This window comes from Perognathus longimembris, chromosome 19, assembly GCF_023159225.1.
Source record: "Perognathus longimembris pacificus isolate PPM17 chromosome 19, ASM2315922v1, whole genome shotgun sequence".
Taxonomy (NCBI): Eukaryota; Metazoa; Chordata; class Mammalia; order Rodentia; family Heteromyidae; genus Perognathus; species Perognathus longimembris.
The window spans coordinates 35,866,842-35,877,011 of record NC_063179.1 but is presented as its reverse complement, the minus strand read 5'-3'; the positions used below and the strand labels follow the sequence as shown (position 1 = coordinate 35,877,011).

General features: G+C 37.9%; 1 protein-coding gene and 1 long non-coding RNA gene across 5 annotated transcripts in view; both read left to right on the top strand.

Annotated features, from left to right (window-relative positions):
- Positions 1–10,170, top strand: part of Pde4d (phosphodiesterase 4D) — a 1,139,603-nt gene that overhangs the window by 657,518 nt on the left and 471,915 nt on the right. The window lies entirely within an intron of this gene.
- On the top strand, positions 5,800–8,718 carry LOC125367629. Its single transcript, XR_007214108.1, has 3 exons — positions 5,800–6,750; positions 7,136–7,141; positions 7,793–8,718. It is a non-coding gene; the product is annotated as an uncharacterized LOC125367629 (long non-coding RNA).

The following is a 10,170-nucleotide window of genomic DNA, read 5'->3' as shown; positions in this document are numbered from 1 at the left end:
TTGAAATGGACATATCCATGACCAGAATTACTGAGAATCATAACATGATTCATATGAATTAAATTTTATTACCTTTGGACCTCTCTCATATGTAAAAATAGTAATTTCTATGATGAACAAATGTAATCCATTTTTTTTCAATAAACATTTGACCTTAAAGGATGTTAAGGCATGAATTGATCTCATAAGATAAGGGACAAGCAATGTGAAGAATTTCACAATTGAAGTTATGCAGTTTCCTCATGCCCACAGAGCCATGATTTTATTTAAATATGGGTATTTGTGCCTTTACCCTTCCACCTACCATCATCAATGAAGGTGGTATTTACTTAAAAACAAAAACCATGCCAGGCACGATGGAACACATGTAATTCCTGCCCTCGGGAGGCCAAGGCAGGAGAAACGAGAATTTGAGGACAACTGAACTATGCAGTGAACTTGAGGCCAGCATTGGATACATAATAAGATCTTATCTCGAAACCTGTCCTGACCTTCCTCCCCCAAAACCTATGCCCACCTTCTCTTCCAAAAGTGCCTAGTTTGCAATCCTAAGAGTCATCCCAACCAATACCATTCATTGATTTTCTCACCTCATGTGTTTAGATCTATATAAAATTGATGCGCTCTGTGTACTGTTTCTGAGACTAGACATATATATATGTATATCCACTTCCGTGATATTAATGGGTATTAATATTCATTCAATTTCCTCTGAGCTCAGTTGTCCCTGCAACATGATTGTCCCTCAGAGAAATCAGAGTTCCTTTGAATCTGCTGCTGGACTATTTCAGGCAATAAGAAAATGTGCGTTGAAAAAAGTATACTAAGTGAAGTGAGCCAGACCCAAAGAAACATGGACTCTATGGTCTCTCTCATAGGGAATAATTAGCACAGGTTTAGGCAAGTCATAGCAGAGGATCACAAGAGCCCAATAGCTATACCCTTATGATCACATAAGATGATGCTAAGTGAAATGAACTCCATGTTATGGAAACGACTGTTATATCACTGTTGTAATTACTTTCAACATGCGATGTGTAACCATAGCTTCTATTATTGATGATCCTCTTGTATTCCCTTCTGTGGTCGTACCTTCACTATCTCTGTATCTTATCTGAGTACATTGGAAACTGTGTAGACAGGTATTAGAACTAGGAAACTGTAAGGGAATACCAAAATCGAGAGACACAGGATAAAAAAGACAAACGATTACAAAAGCAATGCTTGCAAAAACTGTTTAGTGTAAATCTACTGAACAACTCATAGGGGAAAAAGGAAAGGGGGAGGAGGGGGGAATGAGGGAGGAGGTAACAAACAGTACAAGAAATGTATCCAATGCCTAAAGTATGAAACTGTAACCACTCTGTATATCAGTTTGACAATAAAAAAAAGAAAAAAAAAAGAAAATGAGCATGTGTGCATGAGTGTATATGTGTGTAAAACTAGTCTGCAGTTCAAGTATCACATGCCAAATTTTATCACTGTCAAATGTATCTTTAGTATCTGTCTTTTGATCTCTTGTTTGTCTATATTTTCTTTTCTGCAAATAGTTGACCTTGACTGACTTGGCAAAGCACTCTTGCCTGCATGTTGCGGTTTGAGTGGTATAGTTTTCGGATCTAAGCTTACCTTTTGTCCCTTTGCAAATTTATGTTAAACAGAAAATGGTTTTCTCTGATGTCTGCATGGGTCATTCCCTTTGTCTTTCACTCCCAGAGTACCTCAGTGTCCTATTTTCTAACCATCCAATTGGAACCTGCACTCTCCATGCCTGTATCCAATGCCCACCCATCTTCTTCACTAAATCCATATCTTCAGTAAATCTGCCGTGATTGGCCACTTTCTAATACACCTTACAATTCACCTATTGATTTTCCTTAATACATATGTGTCTCTAAGAATATGAACTGCTTAAGAAAAGGAGACTGACCTTCTGGGTTTCCTATTATATCAGTAGGTCTCAGGACAGCCCTATGTGTACTGGCAATAGAGATTTGTCAGAAATAAAATAAAAACATAATCCACAGTAAACCTGCAAATGTACGGCTTATTGATTTCTACAGTTAGCCCTAATAGGCCATATTATGTTGACATAATTTTATGGCATAATTTTTACAGATAACCCAGTCAGTAAACCTTTCTTCCTGGAAGAGCTGAGCCCAAGTCTGTTGGGCTGTTTTCTTCTGTAAGTTCTCTTTTCCCTGATGGCATTCGTAGCACTGTTGGCTTATACTTTCCTCCCTCTAGCTGACTTCATTTGCAGATATAGCAGTACTGACCTATGTTTAGCATTGCGTGGTTTCAGTGTTTATTTTCTATATTTCCACAATGCTATTTTAAAGTGTTCTGTAATTAAATAAGGTGCCTTGTTCTCTCAGTATTATCAGAAACTTAACGGATGATACACCCCTAGGATGGTTAACATAAAACACACATATCACCCCACTAGACATACATTAATAGATATAAAACTACTGACATTGCTATTTCTAACTTACCTTCTGTGAACTATCATTGTATTTTTAACATCTGACAATGTAACACAGACCATAAATGTTGCTTCTGCTCAATGTGTTTTCATGGGCTTTTAGACTTGTCTAGGCACCAAGGGTGGCAAGGCTGGTGTGTAAAGATTCTGGATCTCAAGAAGACAATATGGCCAGGGAAGAAACCTGCCATCAGCATCACCAGTGTGCGTGTGTGGTGGGAGGGGAACCTAAAATTCAAACTTACATAAAATCAGAACATGTACAGTACTCAATGCTTATGAAAGTGTTTCTTATAATGTGATAAGATATAAGTAACTTTATAAATAAAAGGAAAATCCTAACCATATAGAGTTTATTTTGGAGTAGACTATATGTCAATGTGACCTTCATGGTGTATAACTTCTGTTAGAGGACCTTGAGATATGGTTCTCATGAAACCTCAGATCAAAGACTTCTCTGCCTGCCCAAAGTCCTTGTACTTTAGCATTCTGCTCTTGGTACTTCCGTATATTACTAAGGTTTCCTATGGAAGATTTCTAGAAATGGCCTTTCATTGAGCTTATATTCATTAGAAAACTAATGTCCAAATAAGTTAAAATATAAATGGATTCAGGTGCTAGTGGCTCACAACTGTAATCCTAGATGTTCAGGAGGCTGAGATCTAAGGATTGCTGTTCAAAGCCAGCTGGGGAAGTCAAGTCCATGAGAGTCTGATACCCAGTTACCCAGGAAAAAGCCAGAGTGGAGGCATGGCTTAATTGGTAGAGCACCAGCCTTGAGTGAAATATCCAAGAGCAAGGTCCTCATTTTAAGCCTCACTAGCATCACACAAAATCAATGAGTAAAAGTAAAAATATGATAAAAAAATAGAATAAAGCTAATATGATTGGTAAGTTATTTTGTTTGCTGATGTCCTTCATCTGTTCATTCCTTCCTTCTATGTTCTCTCCTCTCCTTCCTTTTCTTCCTCCATCTCCTCCATTCCTCCCTTCTCTCTATGCGTATAAAAATAAGAAAGGATTTGTAGCACTTTCCAAAAAGTACAAAGGAAACTAAGTTATACTAAATTCGGAATTTTCTGAAGTGCATGGAGGGGAAGTAGGTATTCCCACAATCGGGTGTGTGTGCTTCTGAGAAGCCCACAGTTTTGGGGGGATGTTGCTTGGCTCTAAAGAACAGTGATGCTATGAGAATCATCATCATGGCCACTGCCTCCTGGCAAAGCTTCCTAAGGCAAGGAGTACAATTATGTGACCTCATTAGACCTTCTTTTTCTCGACTCTAGTATTTAGGTACAAAATGTTTCTCCCTCACAGGGTAACTGCTGGGTAAATAGTATTTCCTTTGCACAGGGAACCCCTAGTATGTGCTAAGTAAATACAGAGAGAATGAGAGAATTTGAATTAAATGGTTGACATCACAGTATTATACATACATAAAAGGAGAGTGTGTGTGTGTGTGTGTGTGTGTGTGTGTGTATGTGTGTGCGCACACACATGCTGGCCCTGGGGCTTAAACCCAGGGCCTGTGTGCTATCCCTGAGCATCTTTTACTCAAGGCTAGCACTCTAACACTTGAATCACAGCTCCACAGCTCCTCATTTATTGGTGATAACAATCTCGTGGACTTTCCTTCCTAGGTGGCTTTGAACTGCAATCCTCAGATCTCAGCCTTCTGAGTAGCTAGGATTGCAGGCGTGAGCCATCAGCACCTAGCAGATAAAATATATTTTTTTTTAAGTTATGTCGTGTATGTATGAGAAACGCTATCTAAAGTGCTCATGCCAAAAGTAGTGTTTTGTGCATTCATTGCCCAACAAAAGAACTTAACATAGAATGAACAAATTCCTTCTGGGGGGCTCATGGTTATAATTCTAGCTGCTCAGGAGGCTGAAATTAGAAGATTAAGAATCACAGTTCGATTCACAGCTTTGGACAGGTGAGTCATTGATACACTTATCTCCAATTAATGAGCAAAAAGAAAAGAAAAGAAAAAGAAAGCCAGTAGTGGAACTGTGGTTCAAGTGTTGAAGCTCCACCCTTGAGCAGAAAAAGCCAAGGCTAAGGCCCTGAGTTCACATTCTAGGACTAGGATGAAAACAACAGCAACAACAACAACAACAGGAAAGACAGGAAGAGAGAGAGAGAGAGAGAGAGAGAGAGAGAGAGAGAGAGAGAGAGAGAGAGAGAGAAGGAAAAGGAAGAAAGAAAGGAAGGAAATTCTGCATTCTCTTAGCAAGGAAGAACGAAATCACCTACCTTTTTGTCTGCTTATTTTTTTAATACTGATGAAGGAAACAATCCATAAACTCTGGAATCCATCCAGAAATTACATAAAACCCTGTGATAGACTTGGAAGAGGTAAGGAACTTGAGCTGTATATTTACTTGGAGGCCAGGTGACCTAGAAGTCACTCTGTAAGAAGAGTTACACTTGTTGCTAGGAGATAATGTTTCCTTTAGCTTTTTTTCCCTGTATAGTTTCCTACAAATAAATTTACCTTTGCCCTGTGCATTTCATCATCTTACATTCCTATTTGTTCAGAAGTTTAGAATTGAAACACATTCACTCAGATGGTTGTTCCCCTTTTGTTTTTCTTACGGTCCCTGCGTCATTCCAAAATTACTGTGTTGAACATAGAAACAGGATCCTACAGTCTTTGTGGTCAGGCCTGGCTGACCTCGCTTGGTAAAGTGACTGACTTCTGACATAGACGACTGTGCTCGTTTCATGGTTTACTTCCCCACCAGAGTTTCCGCTGTGTTCCATTGCATCTATTCCCCAATAGAAACTTAGAATAAATGTCACAACATCTAAGGAGATTTGCCCACCATCACTTTAGGAGTCGTAACTGTCTTTTCTGAGGGCTTTTAGTCATAGTTCATTATAGTTGCCTAATTGATGCCATACCTCATATTCAACCCTCTTTCTTGGAGCATATTCCTGACAGTATCATGATGAAAAGCTTAGAGTTTGGACATAGTTGGAGTCTGTATGCGGGGTTCGTCTTGTGCCCCCTGTGTGACCTTGGACAGGTCAGCCTCTCTAAGTCTCTATGAAGTAGAGCCTCATAGGGGAAAATTGTGACACCCATTGTAGAAAGTCTTTGCCCATGTAAGGCACTCAGCACAGTTTCTGACATGTGTTATAATTAACTGACAAGCTGGGTACTAATGTCTTATATTTTGAATCCTAGCTAGTCAGGAGGTAGAGATCTGAGGATGTTGGTTGGAAGCCAGCCAGGGAAGCAAAGTCTATGAGAGTCTTATCTCCATTTAACCAGAAAAAGGTCAGCGATGGGCTACGGGTCCAGAGGTAGAGTACCATTTGGGCAACAAAAGCTAAATAACAAACACCCAGGCCCTGAGTTCATGTTCCAATACCACCACCAAAAAAAAGAAAAGTAATTAATGAAGGTTAGTTGTTGTTCTAAGAAACAAGTACAACAAAGCAATCTTGAAGAGGATGGATTTTACATCATTAACTGTCACACCCTAGCTCACTGGTGGTCAAATTGAGACTTAACTCCCAAATGGAGACAGCAATAGCTGTCCTTCCAGATGTTTGGGGAAATGTCATGCGATGGTTTCACAGCACTTATGCACCCTGGTGCTTGGATAAAGAAAGGGCAAGCAGAGACAGCTTTCCCTGGAGTTGATGTGCGAGTAGCCAGCATTATGTCAGCTAAGTGGCAATTGTTCAGAATCTGCAGCTACTATTGTACTTGATGCTTCCTGCTACTCATTGTAAACTCAGTAGATGACGGAGCACTCCATGAGGGTCGACTGCAGAGAAAGCTCAATGATATTACAAGATTTTAGCTCCTGAAGGGCTTTGCTTTGTAATGTGTGTGTTCCTTGTCATTTACTAAACAATAGCTTACTATTGTGTTTCCTCAAATATTAAAATAGCTTATTATGCTCTGTTAATCTTTCTCCATGACATAACATCCTTTAGGATCTATTTGAAAAATCCAGTGGAGAACAAATGTCTGTAATCTTAGCTACTGGGGAGACAGAAATTGGGAGGATCATGGCTCTAGGCCAATCCAGGCAATGGTTTTCCAAGATCTTCCATCTAAACCAATAAAAAGCTCCGTGTATGGGCACATACCTATCATTTCTTGGTGATTTGGGGAAATGATAACAGAGGAGTGTACTGTTGGCATGGAGATCCCAAGAGTTTCTCTGGGTGGAGTTGGTAGGGAATACCATCACCTGGAAATGTAAGGGCAAGTCAGAGAAATAAACATAAGAAAGAGGGTGTATAAAACTACATATTGGCCATAAAAGAAACACAAATCAAAACAACATTGATATTCCATCTTACCCTGATAAGAATGTCATATATCAAGAAAACTCACAATAACAATTGTTGGAGGGGATGTGGCCAAAAGGAAACCCTTCTTCATTGTTGTTGGGAATGTAAACTGGTTCAGCCACTGTGGCAAGCAGTATGGAGATTCCTCAGAAGGCTAAATATAGAGCTCCCCTATGACCCAGCAGCCCCACTTTTGGGTATCTATCCAAAAGACCACAAACAAATTCACAGTAAAGCCACCAGCACAACAATGTTCATTGCAGTGCAATTTGTCATAGCTAGAGTCTGGAACCAACCCAGATGCCCCTCAGTAGATGAATGGATCAGGAAAATGTGGTACATATACACAATGGAATTTTATGCCTCTATCAGAAAGAATGACATTGCCCCATTTATAAGGAAATGGAAGGACATGGAAAAAATTATACTAAGTGAAGTGAGCCAGACCCAAAGAAACATGGACTCTATGGTCTCCCTTATTGGGAGTAATTAGTACAGGTTTAGGCAAGTTAAAGCAAAGGATCACAAGAGCCCAATAGCTATACCCTTATGAACACATAAGATGATGCTAAGTGAAATGAAATCCATGTTATGGAAACGATTGTTATATCACAGTTGTAATTACTTTCAATGTACCATGTGTATCTGTAGCATCTATTATAGATGATGTTCTTGTATCACCTTCCTGTGGTTGTACCTACACTATCTCTGTAACATTATCTGAGTATATTGGAAACCATGTATACTGGTATTAGAACTAGGAAATTGAAAGGGAATACCAAAATTGAGAGACTCAGGGTAAAAAAAGAAAAACAACTACAAAAGCAATACTTGCAAAACTGTTTGGTCTAAGTGAATGGAACACCTCATGGGGGGAAAGGGAAAGGGGGTGGGGGGAGGGGGGTATGAGGGATGAGGTAACAAACAGTACAAGTAATGCATCCAATGCCTAAGGTATGAAACTGTAACCTCTCTGTACGTCAGTTTGATAATAAAAATTTGAAAAAAAAATAAAACTACATATTACCACAAATGACACAAATCATGTACATAAACCACAGTAAAATATCATACCTTGGGAAAAAATAACTGGAAAGTTTGCTTTTAACAGCCTTTAAAAAGACTTCAGACCTAAAGGTATCCTGAGAATCTGTTTCCCAAATTTTAATAAACAGTTGGTGTATTATTTAATATTTACAAGTTTGTGGAAAGTCAGCTTTGTAATCCATTGTATGACATAGACTTAGAAGCAATGCTAAACCTTTCAACTTATCCTCCTATTAAAAATGAAAGCCAATTTTGGTACAACATTGATAAATTTTATGTTTTATTTTATTATAAGATTCCTGCTTGTATCAAATAATGTTAATTCTGTAAATGTGTGCATAATTAAATGCCTGAGAATCTTTTCCGAGATCCCATCATGCTGATAAGTTAAAAAGAAGAGCAATAGGCTCATAATAAGATTCCACAGCAACATTTGACGAGCATTCTTGATGTATTTATTGATTTTATTTTACAAGGCCCAGTGAAATAACAGTGAAAGAATAGAGCATCTACTTCAGTAGCCAAATATATTTATTTATAAGTGTTGTGGTACAATAAATATTTTATGCATTGTTTGGGAAGTTCTAGTCCTTACAGTAACTTGGAATAAAAATAATTTAACTTCATAACAATTTAGGTACTTACCCCAAAGAATGAAAGAAAATAGTTGATTTTAAGTGAAATGAAATTAGAGTACTATTTGTTGTAGGTAATACAAATTTTATTAATGTTATGACTAGTAAGTTGCCTACACAAAATTGCTAAAGTATAATTTAAATGATTTTTCTGGCCACTGATGGCTCACATCTATAATCCTAGCTACCCTGGTGGCTGAGATCCGAGGAGTGTGGTTTGAAGCAAGCCCAGGGAGACAAATACAAGAGTTTATTATCTCTAATTAGCCAGGAAAAAGCCAAAACTAGGGTCATGACTCAAATAGTAGAGCACCAGCCATGAGTGAAAAGCCACGAAGTCTTGACTTCAAGCCCCAGTACTGGTGCACACAGAAACATTGTGTGTGTGTGTGTGTGTGTGTGCACTACAGAGCATGAAACAAACATGTATTATATAGGTATGTATGCATAAAAATAAAATATTCCTGTACATGAAAAACCCACAAATGAAATATAAAGGCAAAAACAAACTAGAAAACCTTTATTCAGTGTTGCCAAAGAGACATTGTTTTTAAAGTATAATAAACTCTTAGAACTCAAGAATTAAAAAAGAAAGGCCTTCTTTATATAAAAATGAGCAGAATCAATTCTTAAGAAATACAACTTGCCAATAACATAACTAAAAGCTGTGACCAGAAAGAAATGTGAATTGAATAGTGGTCCAACATTTGCTGGAATGAAAGTGCTAAAGGTTAAAAATCAAAGCCCAGTCATGTAACAAATACAGATTGTTCAAGTCATAGGGCTTTTATCTACTAGCAGTGAAAATTTAAATAGACATTCTCCAAACAGTTTGTCAGCATTTACCAAAACCATTGAAATGCTTTCCATTCATCTGCAGACCAGCAATTTTATTTCTAACAATTTAGCCTAGGGAAATAATTTTTTAAAAATATGTGAAAAGATTTAGCTAGTTTACTCTTTATTGTGGCATAAAATAAAAGTAAGCCAAAGAAAGGAAGAAGGAAAGAAAGAAATGAAGGGAGAGAGGGAGGGAGGATGGAAAAGAAGCCAAGTATTTGACACTGGGGATTAATTGAACATGTCGGAATAAATGCATAGATAGATATTCATGGTGTGATAAGTGAAAAAAACTATTGAAACACATAAAACATGAACTCGCCTCTTAAAGTAAATGCAGTGATACAGTGAGTCATAGCAAATCATCTGGGCAATATCTCAGGCTAATCACAGTAGCTGTGCTAGGGCTCAAGGCATTGCTGTCCATTGTTCTCACTCTAGTGGCGTGACCTCGCCAGGACAGTTCTTCCATCTGTGCCATGAAGCAGCCCTGCTACATGGATTCTAAAAGCTAGCAGCAAAAGTGTCCTATCATTCTACAAGCAGTGATTGTTCATAACTTTGAGAAACGTTTATCCACACTGAACTGCGTAGTGACTTATAGCAAAATCAAGCTTTTCATAAGCTATTAACTGAATTAAAATCCAAATACTAGTATTTGTTTATAAATTGCATTTATTTAGGTGTATATATAATATAAAATATGTTACATGTTCTATAGTATATGGATATACATATACCCATATGCATACATAAATAGTGCTTTTTGTGTTGGAAATGCTGATTTTGGTGTGGAGTGGCATAAAGTTGGTGGCTATAAGCATTGAAATTATATCGTTT